This window comes from Phaenicophaeus curvirostris, chromosome 1 (assembly GCF_032191515.1).
Source record: "Phaenicophaeus curvirostris isolate KB17595 chromosome 1, BPBGC_Pcur_1.0, whole genome shotgun sequence".
NCBI lineage: Eukaryota > Metazoa > Chordata > Aves > Cuculiformes > Cuculidae > Phaenicophaeus > Phaenicophaeus curvirostris.
The window spans coordinates 58447646-58462435 of NC_091392.1; the positions used below are offsets into that span (position 1 = coordinate 58447646).

Genomic DNA, 14790 nt, shown 5'->3' on the forward strand with positions numbered 1-14790 from the left:
CTTAGCCAGTGGTACAGTCTGCTCAAGCAGGGTACGAGAAGCATGTAGGAGACAGGGTGGCAGGGAGGAGATGGAAATTTCAGTGAAATTAGGGGAGGAGGAGGCAAAGATAAACCTACAGTATGCACTACCAACAGTTCTATGAATAATCAAGGCTTTCTATTTGCAGCACAACCCAAAACATTGAAAGATTGGTGGGTTTCATAAGTAGCTTTAACCAAGTCTAGTGCTTTTTTTTTTTTTTGAAGTGAGGGACCAAAGGCAGGGAAAGAAACATGGTGTTCAAAATGTGGCCTCTGACTTAGGAACAGCATGCCAACATGTTGACTGTATACAGTCTTTCAGACATGCACAAAATGTCTGGGACCTACACTCTCCAAAACTCCACATCCTGGCTTGAGGATGGCTTGGAGGAGAGCTCAATAGATATGCTCTCTTCAGCTTTTTTTGATCAACAGAGTATTTGCTGCACAGTACCTGGGGTGTTAAGAACCAAACATCTTGTAACGTATAAAATGTATCTATATAACGAAAAGACAAGCAATTTCCAGATCGAAGATTTTCATGAAGAAAAGGGGATGCAAAAATGTAAAAGAGAGTTGTTATACTGTGGTTTTGAGTTTATTTTGTGTTGCTGTTTTGTTTTTTTTTTTACTTCATTTGTGCAAAGAGCTTCAAATTAGCCCGTGGGCTAGTAAATCAATACAGCCCTTTGCCCAGCAGTGCTTTTGTGTAGTTCCTGTGCCTAGACTCCAAGTGATGATGCCTTTGTCCTGGTCTCCAACAAGTGAGAATATCAGTACCTTTGAGCTGATTTCTTAAGGACATAATTTGGGATGCTGGGAGAGAGCATCCCAAAAAACAGACCCTCAAACATGAGACTTTTCTTCTTCCTTGGCCTTGGCTAACCTGAATTTGATCAGCATTCATTTATGTGATTTATAAGGAATTCTGGAAATCTGATTTTAGCATAAGAAGAAGTTAGGTTCCATTTTCTAATACTAGCTGGTGCATATAGGTGTGTGCTATTCCTACCATAGCCTTACTGATCATAAATAAGCGATTTGCTGTGTATTAATTCCTGCTTCTCACTTTATTATGTTCTCATGTTTTTTTCTGCCATAAAAGAGATTGCACTGAAGATACTTTAGAAAACAAAACAATAAAATGAAACTATTTGAGTGTCATGGATGCCTCTAGCTACTCTGTGGTTGCATGTAACCTATTAAGTTGGAACTAGCTGATCTTTTAAGGACCTTCCCAAATCAAACGATTCCATGATTCTGTGAGGGTAATGTATAACTGGTTTGGAATGTTAATATGATATTTCTTTCTTTTAATTCATTGTTAATAAGTTTGTATAGGAAATGTTAGTCTTGGTTATGAAGAAGCAAGGTGTGAAGGCAACGTAGTGGCTGGAAAATACCTTGAAGGAAGGAGAGTGGGACAGTCAACATTCACCTCACAAGCAGTGGGCACAGGCAGAAGCACACATGTGCAGAAGCTCAGAGACATACAGAATCACAGAATTGTTCAGGCTGAGAAAAGATCTTTGAGATCATCAAGTACAACTGTGAACCTAGCACTGCCGAGACCACCACTAAATCACGTCCCTAAGTGCCACATTTACACATCTTTTAAATACCTGCAGAGGTGGTGACTCAACCACTTCCCTGGGCAGCCTATTCCAGTGCTTGATAACCCTTTTGGTGAAGAAAATTTTCCTAATAACCAATCTAAATCTCCCCCTGGTGCAACTTGAGGCCACTTCCCCATGTCCTATAGCTTTTCACCTGGGAGGAGAGACCAACACCCACCTCCTATAATCTCCTTTCATGTAGTTGCAGAGAGCATTAAGGTCTCCCCTCAGCCTCCTTTTCTCCAGATCAAACAAACTTAGTTTCCTTAGCTGCTCCTCATAAGATTTGCACAACGTCCATACCAAGTTGCACTTTTCTTTCAGAGGAAGGGCTGAATATAAACAATAGCAGTGATTTCTCTCTTAAATGTGCCTTTCGGAAAAAATTTGATACAAACAATGAAGAAGTGTGAGAGGGAAAAAAAGAAGCAGTATTCAGGCTGGATCACCTTGCTGAGTGAAAGGAGCCAAACCAACGTATATGTGCAAGTAATTTAGTGTTTTGTGGCAATTTTCTCCCCATTTTACTTTTTCTCTCTCCATTTTAAGGCAAGGGGTGATGCACACTTCAGCAGCTGTGATGACAGCAAAAGGTGTTGTCAGCAGCCAGAGAGACAGGCAAGCACCCACGCAGCCTTCACCCTGTGTCATGACCCCCACGCTCACCAGCCAGTTCCAGTAGATGGGGACAGCTTACTTCTACCATGTCAAGAGGCACATTAACAAATTAACAATGCATAATCTGTGCTGATCAGATTATTAAAACACACCTCCATTGCAACCTTTAAGAACAATATGACTTGACTCAGAACCTGCCAGATCTTGTCCTCCAACCCATCCCAGTCACCTCCAAAGAAGAGGCAATAGAGATGTGCCATTCCAAGCCACGTGATCTTTTTCCAGATGTATAGCTTCAGAGAGGTATCTCAGCTGCAGAAGAGACCATTAACAAAATTATTTTTTCTTCCTTATTCATGTTGTATATCCATATACTATTATAAACATAGGTAATGGAGCAAGATTCTGTCCCCTCAAATTCCCCTGTGTAGTACCCGATTATGTTTTTCCTGAAGCAAACAGAAAATAAAATTGTTACTGAACGAAGAACCAAGAAGGGCTGGCATTTTTTGAAGCCTGAGAGAAAATAAAAAAGGCGGGGGGGGGAACAGCAAAAGTAGGGGTGGAGTAGGATCAGATAGGATAGAAGGAAGCTGAGCAGGTGACATCAAGAGGAAGGAAGCAAGAATAGGGACAGGATGAAAAAAATGAAAAGCAGGGGGGAAAGCACTGTCAGTGGAGACAATACTGATGGAAAAGGGAGTGTCAACAGAGGGAAAGCACAGAAAGCAACACTTGCAGGGGGCATTCAGGGAAAACACAATGGAAGGGAGGCATGGATTTACCTGAAGAGGCTGAAGGAACTGGAACCTCTTTGACTCTACTTCCACCTATGCCTTTCCTTGAAATTAAAGCTACTGGTTGTGGGCAAAGTTTCTTGTCATGGATGTATTGACACGACTGAACAAGAACTCTCCCCATCCCTCCTTCAGATCAGGAGGAGGAATGTGAAGGACAGAAAGGGAAGAGTTGATGCAGAAGATGGAGCAGAGATGGAAAAAAAGGCACAGGTGGAAAACAAGTTCATAGAGTTGCAAAGCTATTATATTCAGGTATAGAGCACTTCACTCTCAGGAAAGTAGGTAATTTGGGGCTGTTCAATAGAAGGATTAAGGAAAGATAAGGACTATTACCTAACCTAATTTATTTAATAGAGAAAAGAGAAAACTGAAAAGCTAAATAGGATTGCTAAATAAGGAAAATAGAAGAGGTATGTGCATCAGGTATCCTCTGTACAGCAGGATCACGAAGGATGCCAGTGAGGTACCTCGAGCCCACTGTGCGATATGATGGGGCACAGACCTCAAAATGCTCTGCACACAAGGTGACCACATAAAAAGCACATAGGCAGTGCAAAAGGCAAGCAATGTCTGATGGAGGATAAGAGAAAAATGGACGCAATCGGGTGGACATCTATCTGCATGATATTGTCTACCATGTGCACTTAAGCCAATACTAAGGAACAATGGGATGAAAATGAACATAATAAAAATCAGAGTGATTTCCATGGAAGCTGTTCTGACTCTGAAGCCTGCCTCTGACCCAGACAGAAGCTCCCTTGCTTCCACAAGGACATTTAAACTAGACTGAAGACTGTATTTGAGGAAACAATAGTGAAACAAGTATTACCTAGGGAAAGGACATGTGGTGATCACTGGCCCTTAGAGAGGCACCTCCTAAATCTTGCTAGTTCAGCTCTGATTGGCATTGTCTCCCCCCGCCTCCTTTCACATACAGGCTCATGAATGATGCTGAGGCTATTAATCTGCATCAAGTCCCCAGAGCACCTCCTGCTCTGGAATGCCACTGATGAGCAGATGGGATTTTTGGCAAGGAGTGACTTGGCATGAAAATGAACAGAGGAGGAGAGCGCTAGAGGGGAGGGGAAACTGCCTGGAGGTCTCCATTTAAAAGAATGGAGGAAAAGAGATTTTTCTTCTCTGCTGATATCATATTCCAAACTACAGTCATATAAGGAATTATCAGAAGCCACCTGTGCACATCAACATGAGCCAATTTCCTTCCTTAGGAGACTGATATATCTACATTTATGTAGACATATCTAACTTAACTTGGGTAATGCTAGTACCTCAACAGTAGCTCAATATGGGTTAATTAAAATATGTTTACTCAGCCTTTTGGGTAGGCTTTGCAGCTTACGCTTATGTCCAGGCAGATGCCATGTCCAGAAGATCTTTTCTGGCTATTTTAAGCTAATGTGGCTACATCTGTATGATCTGCAGCAGTGGCAACCTAGAAACAAAGCCTGACACAAAGCCTTTTGAAGCCTGTTGCTCATTTCCCCCTATGGTCCCAAAATTCACATACAGGAGGTGTGAGCTCACAAATCCTTCAGTCATGAATTGAGCAAAACACCTCAAGAAAGTTTTCCACATTAGGAATTACAGGAATTAGTGTCACTGTGAGTGCCAACGAGATTCAGTTCTTACAAGTCAATTGACACCCAGTTTTAAGTCTGTAAATCTCACTGGTGGTGGAAACTAGAGAGACTCATTCCAGGCTATAATCTGCACCTGTAGAGTGCTGCAATACTGAAAATCACTGTTTCACATCTTGGATTCAAATATGAATACAATATTTGAGAAAGAAACAAAGACAATTTATCTTAGTCATATTTCTTCTTTTTTGGGGAAATCTTACATCTTGTTGCAGTTACTAAATTAAAAACACAATGGCAGAACATAGAGTTATTCTGGCAACAAAGCAGTCTGCGTGCAGGCAGCCTGGGAGATGAGCACCTGCTCAGAGATCATTAGTGAATGGAGATGGAAATACTTCACTGCCCCACGCTCGCACTTCACATGCACTTTGAAGAGACATGTGTGCATCATTTGTTGATGCACATGGCATGGTAATACTTCTTTCTATAGCTTATGACATACAAGGCTCACCAAACAGTTTACAAATACTAACAAATGAAGCCCTGTCTGTACAATATTAGTGTTATCATCTCTCTTGATTTTATTATAAACCTCGTCATTTTACTTGTTCTATTCTGCTTTATGGGAAACCCTCATTCTTGGAATTCAACTGATATGCAAGATCTGTAGCTGTGTAATTGGGCAGGGGTGGGTGAAAATCAAGTCTTATGATTAAAAAAACCTGAAGGTATTGGAAGAACAGTTTCCACTTAAGAAAAAAAAAATCTTGCTTCTTAAGTCAATTCTTTTATTGCATGAATGGCTTCTGATTTCTAATTCTTGGGTTGGTAAATTGGAACATTTCTCCATTAATGGGCAAGTACTCTCATCCCTAGCTGGCAGATCAGAAAATTACAAAGCAGCGCTAAACCTGGCTATGGTAGAAATGAATTTTCAGCACAGCTAAATTCCTGTTACATACTGCAGAGTTGAACTGTGCTTATAAAAAGGGCAAATGATGCATTCAAGAACAAAGCGTGAACAAAGTCTGAAGTAAAATCCAACTGTCTTACTCTCAGTCCAGTGTCTCAAACAACAAACATGCTCTTCTTTAAACAAGGGATTCAGCAAAAATCCTCCTATGTTTAAACAAAAATCTGCAAGCCCACATCCAGAGCTATTTGAGGAAAGAAAAACCTAGCAAAAAAAACACTGGAGCTTCTCATGTCTAATTAGGGAGATGAAGAAGAAAAGGAGTACATTTTTAGAGCATTTTGTCTCCTCTTTAGATTGCAATAAGCTAGGAACAGTTTCCTAACCTGAGCAAAAACAACAGGAAGTTAGAGACCTTTATGCTACAAGCCAGTTCAAAAGACAGGAGCAGAAAACAGCAGCAGCAGCAGCCGGGAATTGCCCAGGAGCTAAGGAGTTAAGGAGATTCATTCCCATTCATTGCACATCCTTAAAAACTCATTATAGATACATCTCCAGCATAGCTGGGACCTGAAGGCCTTTTGTTTAGCTTGCAGCGTACAACACGAGATGGAGCCCACACCGTGTTGTTTAGTGCCTGCTGAACAGGATGATATGAGCTGTTTCATGCAGTGACAAGGTTGCACTTCATCCCAGTGAGTAGATGGCTACTGATGTTTCACATACAATACCTTGCTGTACAAACAAAGCAAGAATCATACACTCTCCCCCTTCCTTGTCCTGCTGTCAACCTCCATCCCCCTTCCCTCCACATGGAATTGAAAGCTGGAAATCAGCGGGAACAGAGCAATTGGTTTACACCACCTGAACACAAAGGAAAAGAAACAGCAAAATAAAAATTAAGCAAATGCAAAAAATAAACAAGCTCTCCCTACAAAAGCTTAAAAAATAAAGAAGGCTTTGCAGGCAGTTTAATTTCAACACCTATCTTAAGGGAATATGAGGGCTGGACGGCATTAAGGTCCATAAAGCAGATTATAAACAGTTTCACAAAAGCAGCACCGTATATAGTATCATGCAATGTTACAGAGACTTTCAAATGAAAATACAGCACTGGGTAGTCTGGGGTCTATCATGTGCCTACAAAAAGTTAGGAAAGAAGAGGCTACCAGAAATTTATAAAATATACAGGAGAAAGAAGGCACAAGAAGAAGAGCTATTAAACACCTTATTTTAAAATATCATTTTATTTGTTTAAAAAATAATTTGATGGGTTACTTAAATTTACTTCCCAGTTAAACAAATGAACAAGACTTCCGTGAGCTCTCTTCAAGGTGTAGCTGTTAAATAACAGAAAACATCCCCTTGAGTAATATGTAATCAAGGCAGGAAATAGGGAGAGATTTTAAAACCAAAATACTCTACACAAATTAGTTACTGGCCATCTCCTGGATGTCTTCTTTTCTCTTTTTAACTCTGGGAAGAGAAGAGTTGAAAGAGATAAAGAAAACAGGGAAAAAATAGCAAGAAGAATGTTTTTCCCTTCCTTGCATCTGTCAGGATGAAAATTTTTCTTGGAAGGTGAAGGTCAGGGGAGACAGCTGAGACAGATGGGCGTGCAAGTCCTGGAAACAAGAGGTCCTCAGACTTCCCATGATGGAAGAGCTTGACCTCACGTAGCCTGCATTGATCCATTGGCTTTTTCACACATAAAAAATGACCAAACTAAAACTAGGCGAGCTAACCCAGGGGATTCTGCCTCTAAGCCACTTCTGTTTGCTCCCAGAGTGGCAGATGAGGTAAGTAAACTTGTCAGAGCAGCAACATGGATGGTATGGCCAGGCTCACTGTATAGGGATCCTGTGCTTGCTGCCATAGCCCCTATTCACATATCCCACCTCCTCAGAAACCAGAGCCAAACATCAGAACAAGCACTGAGGTTATGTCAAATAAGGAGGACCTTCGTGGACTGTAAAACACTGTGTGTGAACACAGAGCACCCATCCCAAACAACCTATAGCTTTCTAGGATGTCACCATTATCGCCAACACTGCACAGATCAGCCACACAGAACTGCACAGCCACTGAGGACAGAGCCTGGAGCCCTTTTGGTCCCAGAAGCATAGTTCCTTGCAAACTCAGCCAAAGAAGCTTTCACAGAGCGAGACCTACAAAAACACAAATAAGCAGTTTAGCCTCTCTACAGTAGTTAGTGGCACCTACTGGCACTTCATTACAAATGCATTACCGGCTGTAAAATGGTGAGAAGCTGAGACAAGCACAGTGCTTTATTGCCCTGGGTTGTGCAACCTTCCCATCACCAGAAAAATTGGAGGGAATTGCAATGGGAGAACCAAAGCCTGCTGAGGATATGACAGGATGGAAAGAACTACAAAACCAGCACCGTCCATTATTCCTTCTTTGTCTCCTCTTCCTCTGGTTAGATCAGGGGTGCTGACAGTGATGTGACACAGAGGGACTCCATCCGTACATCACTCCAGGATTTGTGTTGCTTCACCTAGAGACTTAGTTTCCTCCATGCAATCCTCAGTGGGCACTCAACCTGAGAACTACTGTCTGGCGCTCAGGCTGCACACCCCTCAAGTGGGGCCCTTTTCTGGTACCTCTCTGAAAAGTCTCCTACAGATACAGTACAGTACAAGCACGGCAGTGGCACTGACACTGGATAACTGGGGGAAGTCCAGAATCATCCAACTACCTTAACCTGACTTCTTTTTGTTGTGGAGCTTTCTCTCTGATGCAGTTTCAGTACTGTCCAGCTCTCCACTGGCATCAGAGCACACTGCAAAACTTGTCTTTCAAATCCTTTTGAGAGACAATGGGCAGATGTAGGAAAGGGGGATTATTGTCTAGAGGAAACGTTAACCCTCAGCTGCCTCTGAATGTACTGAAGAAACCAAAATGCAGGGCACCGACTGTGACCATCTGGAACACGTGGACCAGGCTAATGAGAGGACAGAAATCATCCATGCATGTAAAGAATAAAATCTCTCCCGGACTTGAACAGTTTCACAGACTGAGTCCCTTTTTAAGAAATTAAATTTATTATTCTTCTTTTCCATAATGGCAGACGATAGCCTTTCTTCTTTTTTATCTTCCTTTCAGCTTATCTTTTTCTCCCCAATGGGGGTTCTTTATGTCTTTCTGTCCACATTCCTGCCTAGTGTAAAAATCTCTGACTGCAAAACAGAAGGTTGCAGCAGAAATACAACTGGCACCAAGTGTCAATTCCTTCATTTCCTCCTCTGCTTCCTTCTCTCCATGAGTCAAGCTCTTGTTCCCTGCTTCCACGCATACACACAGCACGGCACAGCATGCTTTTGCATAAAAGCAACATTTTGTTAAAGCAGTCTGAATTCTAAGTGAATTCCTACTCCAGCTTATGCCCTAATGCCACTCTCTTGTCCTGAACTACGTAGCTTTCATGTAGCTTTTCCCTAGGTAGTTCCAAAATAACAACACTTCCTCACTGTACCATATGGCCGACAAGGGACAGCCACCCACAGGTCACACTCAGACAAATTCCAACAAAGTCTGAGTGTCTGCAAAGAAATATTTGAGAACCTTTCATTAAGACAGCTGCTTGTATTGTTATGAGGTCACAATCTCAAATGGCAGGAAACATTTGCCAAGGAGGCAAAAGACAAGACTGACAGCCTAGCTGAGGTCTAAATCCCCAGTATTTTACTCCAGGTTGTTGTTTCAAAGCCTTCACACCCCTTTTCCAACTACCTAGCTTTATACACTTAGTAGCACTACTATTAAGGTTAATTTCCTTTCTTCAATTCCAACCACCCAGCTCGGTATTCCTAAATGCACTTACATGGGAAGAGGTAACTATGCAATGACAAATCTGTCCTTTTGTTGTTCGTGTCATTTTATCTTTCACAGATGCCAGTCCTCCATATCATATGGAAGATAGATCATCATCTCCCAGGAGTCCATACAAACGGAGCCAAGAAGCTTATTCACTTGAGACCTTGTTTATCACCAGTTCTGATGATTAACACAGTGAGAAATGCATAGCAAGGGGGGACTGATGCAATCTGGGTTAAAACCAATGTTCATTAGGTGACAGTAATGACCTTTAGTCCTTCGATAGAAAGGTACAGATGCTGTGGGTCAGAGTGCTGCTTTACCCGTGTCTTTTATTTTAAATGAGATAATGCTGGTGCGAAGTGCTATGCTGACAGCCTTAGAGATAGAAGTCTGCCATCTGCATGTCACAGGGAACACTGAAAAGGAATAGTGGTGATCAAACTTCTGGAAAACATGATGAAGTGGGGCAGAGTTTGAAAGGAATTCAGGGTGTTTAGTCACTGGGAAGCTGAAAGGAGATAAGCAGTCTTCAGACATGTGAAAGATGGATGCAGAAAGACAGGAAACAAGCAGTTGCTCTTGTTTATAGGGAACAGTACAAAAAACAAGTTTGAATTTATTATGGAGAGCAAGATGTGGGCTAGACCTCAGGAAACTGTTGCAATTGGGCAGTCACCATGTCGACAGCCTGTCCAGGCTGACTGCAGGGCTTATACAGTGAAACAAGTCATGCAAACCTCTGGCAGAACAGGTGAAAACGTGGCTGGTCCTGCCTCTGTGCAGGGTGACAACCTGCTCCATTCAGGTTTTTTTCCTGCGACTCTCCGATGCTGTCATTACAACCTTCACCTTGCCAATGGGCTTGTACCTTCAACTGGAGACTCTAAACCCAAAGTTTATGGGCTGTCTCCCTGCCCACACCATTCAGTACGTGGTCATACTGCTCAAAGTGCCAGAAGAAATGCTGGCCAGTGCAGTTTGCACTTTATTGTTGTTGGTATTAGTCTATTTGCAAAAGAACTGTGATCAACTAATGCACGGTATGGTAAGTGATCATTACCAAAATACTGAAACAAACTGCAAAGGAAAGGAATAATTTTTTTTAAAAATGGATTATGATGCAACCAGGAAGCATTAAAGGACAGTTGGACTCCAGGGGCATTCAGTCCACAGTTTGGCCCAACAAAAGTGCTGTGCTCAATATGTCCATAGCATTATCTTGGCAACTCCAGACAGCTCTGTACTGCACTTGGTGGCTATGGACCATAGTCCCCTTTTGGTTATGTCCCTTGTGTGTAAAATAGGAGGTGTAAGTACCCACAAGTCAGCAACTCAGCTTTATCCCTGTTGCTTAGTTACAAAGACTTAGTGGCCCCACTCCTCTGCAGAAGTACTTGTAGAAACTTCAGTGATCACTTGCAGCTGGAGGAACAGTGGCTGACAGTGGAGAAAGTGGGTACACCTACAGATGTATTGTAGAGCATGTAATGGAAAAAACTGATGAGAACAAAAAAAAACAAACCCAGATTTGTTAGAGCTCCCATTTCATTCCAGAAATGTTACCATCAGCCTCAATAAAGTACAAACTGCCTTTATTTTCGCCAGTGACACCATCATCCCTGCTGTGATTGCCACTGCGTCTCACTGTTCCTGGAAGCAGAGTAGTAGGAACAGTCTCTGATCTCTGGCCCAAATTCCTCTGGCTCCCCAACAGTGTGTTCTACCTTCTGACCACAATATGTTGAGAGAAGCAGGAGGAAAATGGAAGATTTTGGTGCCAGTGACAATGATCTCTTTGTGAAGAATGGAAAAGAATAAAGATGGCATTGACACATCATGACTCTTGCAATGATTATGTTGCCTGGAGTTAAACAGAGAAGAGGATAAATCAGTCTTCTATCACTGATAGGCATGACAAGAAGCGTCTGTAAAGCATGTGTAAGTAGCACTCAGTTTTCCATTTTGACTACTTCTCCTCTGCCAAGTTCTCCCACCAATGAAGCTGTCTGTGAGTGCAGAGAACTGGTACCCTCCACTCAAGGATAAGCTGACAAAGTTAATTTGCTTTACTTGCTCCCAAATCCCTGATTCATCCACTGCATCTTAAAAGGCAGTTACTAAGCCACTGGTCTAAGTAAGACATTATTGTTATTAAGGCAGAGTCTTTGGCATTGTGGTGCAAATTAGCATAATGGCATCACACCCTGTGGGGGCATTAAAACAGCTGCTTTTATCATTACAGTTTAGGTCTTCAGAGATGGAAGCTTCTGATGGTGAAACTGCTCTCAAAAGTCTCATTGGCGTTACCCTGCTGTGTCCTATTAGGATGAACCAAATTCCAAACACCAAATTTGTGATTTTCTTCAGATAATACAAAAAAGATCTAGCATGTCCTAGTTCTCTTAAAATGCTACCTCATTTACAACTACCTTGGTTTTCCAGTTCTGTTAATACATCCTATCACAAAACGATAATCAGGTTAGCTACAGTGGCAAAAAGCTAGTGTATAAGTGGTTGGTCCTGCACTTTGTAAACTGCCTAAAATGCAAACTGAAATGATTCTTGTACACATCTGCAAGAGAGTAAGTGCCAAATCAGCAGCTTTCCGGTTGCCAAATAGCTATACATTATGTATACACATGCCACCATTAATTTTTTTGCAAAGAATAGGAAATCCTTCCTCTGAGTGCACAAATGTGAGGATCCCTGTTACACAGTGAGACTGTGAGTTCCCTGCTTCCAGGAGGGACCAGTCTATGGAAGCTTCCAAACTAGGGAAGCTTTGAGTTCCAGCTCCATTTTGTAATGACAAAGTAGTTAGAAAGGCATGGTCCCTTTACCTGCAAGTAAACTACTTGGTTTGCAAACATACTGGACAACAGCACAAGAGACATGAGTTGGCTCTGTCTAGCTCTATATAGATCCACCTAGGTCACCAGCAAGGGTAACCATCATGCAAACACACTGTCCTGCTTCCACACCACGGCTGAATCTGTGTGTGTGTGTGTGCTCAACACTTGTTTGTTACATATATAGCTCCAAACAAGTTTTAATTTGCCCTGCCGGTTTCATAAAGGATCTTTTCTGTGCGGAATGTGTCTCAGCTGGTGGAACAGCCAAGAAACCTTTAAGCACAAGAGTGCAGGATCCTGCAGAACGAAGCCAGTCCCAACTGCCTTCCTAAAACTCACTATGTTCTTTTTAGCAACCTTTCCAGCACAGCTGCTCTGAGAAGTCCTGCCCAGGGGTGGGATAACCACTAACAGGCTTCCTGTTTTGCTGGGTCTGTGCATATCTGAGCACTGGCTCATCCTTGGGTAGCAGGTACAGAGGACAGACCAACAAGCTAGGTCAAAGACACACAGGCTGAGTCTCGATCTGGTTCAGTTTTGAGAGTGGAAACTGTAATATGGTCTGTGGTTTTTCATACCTAGAATTCTGGTTAAAAAAAAAAGATATTGGGGAGTTTTCAGTATACAGTCAGCATTTGATACATTGGTACAATTAATAAAGCTTTCAGTACCGTTACCCTGCCTATTTAGCTATATCTACTTCAAAACAGTCAGTTTTTTCCAGGCCAGACCACTTCAAAAGCGAATCAGGCCCTTCCATGTAGGGATTTCTCTTGAAGCACAGCCCTTGGATCTTGCTGAGTTTGAGCAGTTAAGAATAGCAGCTACAACATTTCCAGCTCTGGCCTGGGGATTCCCTTTCCACTGCAGCGTTCCACTTCTCAGTACTACATTAGAGTGAATACCACTTCTATTCCTGGCTTTTGAGTGAGTCTCCCAAACCGACCAAATTCTAGCTGTGACACTACCGTATCAGGTGGCAAACTCCAGCACACAGGTTCCCCAGAGATGTGCCACAAACCATGGATGTCTTGCTGAGCAAAGGGTTGCCTGTTCACAGAGTGCATGTACCCCTTACCTAAAAGTACATTGCATGCTCTCTTAAAATTGCCTTTTTCCCCTTGGTAGGTGGTTACTGCTGCTGTCACAAGGAAATAATGCACTCTTCAGAAACTGGGGGAGCTAGTGCAGGAGGAATAACAAGTTCCACTGTAGTCCACCTCAAGTGGACCACAATGGATCATGTGCCACATGAGGCTAAATGCTATTTCTACTCTAGTTTGAGTGTTTGGATTAGAAGATCGTACTGTGTACTTTCTAAGCTCACAGACTGTCAGCAACCAGCCACTCAACATCTCTAACGTACCTCTGTAACCTAAAATCCATGATCAAAACAACAAATAGCGGCTTGTGCTGTCAGCTCTCTGGCTACTGTAATGGCAGATCAGAATGAGCCGGTACCACACACAGCCTTGATATGAAGGTAGAATAAAATATGAGGCAGGAAGTAAGAATATCAAAAGGAAACATGAGAGGATGCTATGCAAGGCAAGGCTCTTTGAAAATGTGCTGAAGGACTGCATGTGAAATAAGAAGTGGTTTTAGCTTCCCACTGTGAACCCTCTCTCTTCCTCTGAGATCGGGGCTCAGTGGGGACTGACCCAAACTGGGTAATTTTCATCCTATTGCCTGCACAGCTCTCTCTTAGTGTCTGGTAAATGATCTTTATGATAGCCTTGCAAATATAAGGGCGAATGAAAACCAACTGCAACCCAGACAAAGCGGCAAAATGTTAAATTCCTGCAGAAGTGTGGTAGGTAGAACTAGCAGGTAAACAACTTTGCAGAAGGAAGGTGAACAGAGAAGACTATGGGCAGAGAATGAATAGGGTAGGTGAGTACAGCAGAAAGAGCGAAGGAAGGCTCATGGCACCTGAAAATAAAGAAAAAAGAAGGTAGGAGCCAGGAGAACAAGGGTGGGGCTGATGCAGCCACACAGCCTGATTCACTTAAGTGGTAGCTATGATGGCATAAACCTGAGCAGTAATGGAGCAGTGAGTCATCCCTTGTAATTAGCCCTAATTGGCAACATAGCAAAAGAAGGAGGGGTGTAGAAATAGCAGAGCAAATTCTGTCCTATTTGCACTGATGCAAATCCAGAATGCTTAGTTTTAAAGCAGTTCACCTTATCAGTGTTTTGTTCAGAAAGCCTAAATAAACCCTGTACTTTATAGGCAAAGGGCTTTTCAAACCACATGGAGAATCCTACAAGCTTACTGTTATCATTTTACAGTACAGCCACTTTCAGATCTTCAGGATTAATATCATGGGGGTTTCCATATTTTCAGCAGTATTGCAGGAGGCATCACAACTAGATAGGAAGTCATTTCTTATGGCACAACACAACCACTGAAAAACAGCATCAAACTGTTTTCCGTTCAATACACCCTATTTACTTGACAAGTTAAATGTTTCAATACAAACTGAGAACTATATTTCTTTGAAGACAGATAGATTTCAGTGGGGAT

General features: G+C 42.3%; 1 protein-coding gene across 1 annotated transcript in view; it reads right to left on the reverse strand.

Annotated features, from left to right (window-relative positions):
* TMEM178B (transmembrane protein 178B) overlaps positions 1-14790 on the reverse strand; it is a 229168-nt gene that overhangs the window by 55266 nt on the left and 159112 nt on the right. The window lies entirely within an intron of this gene.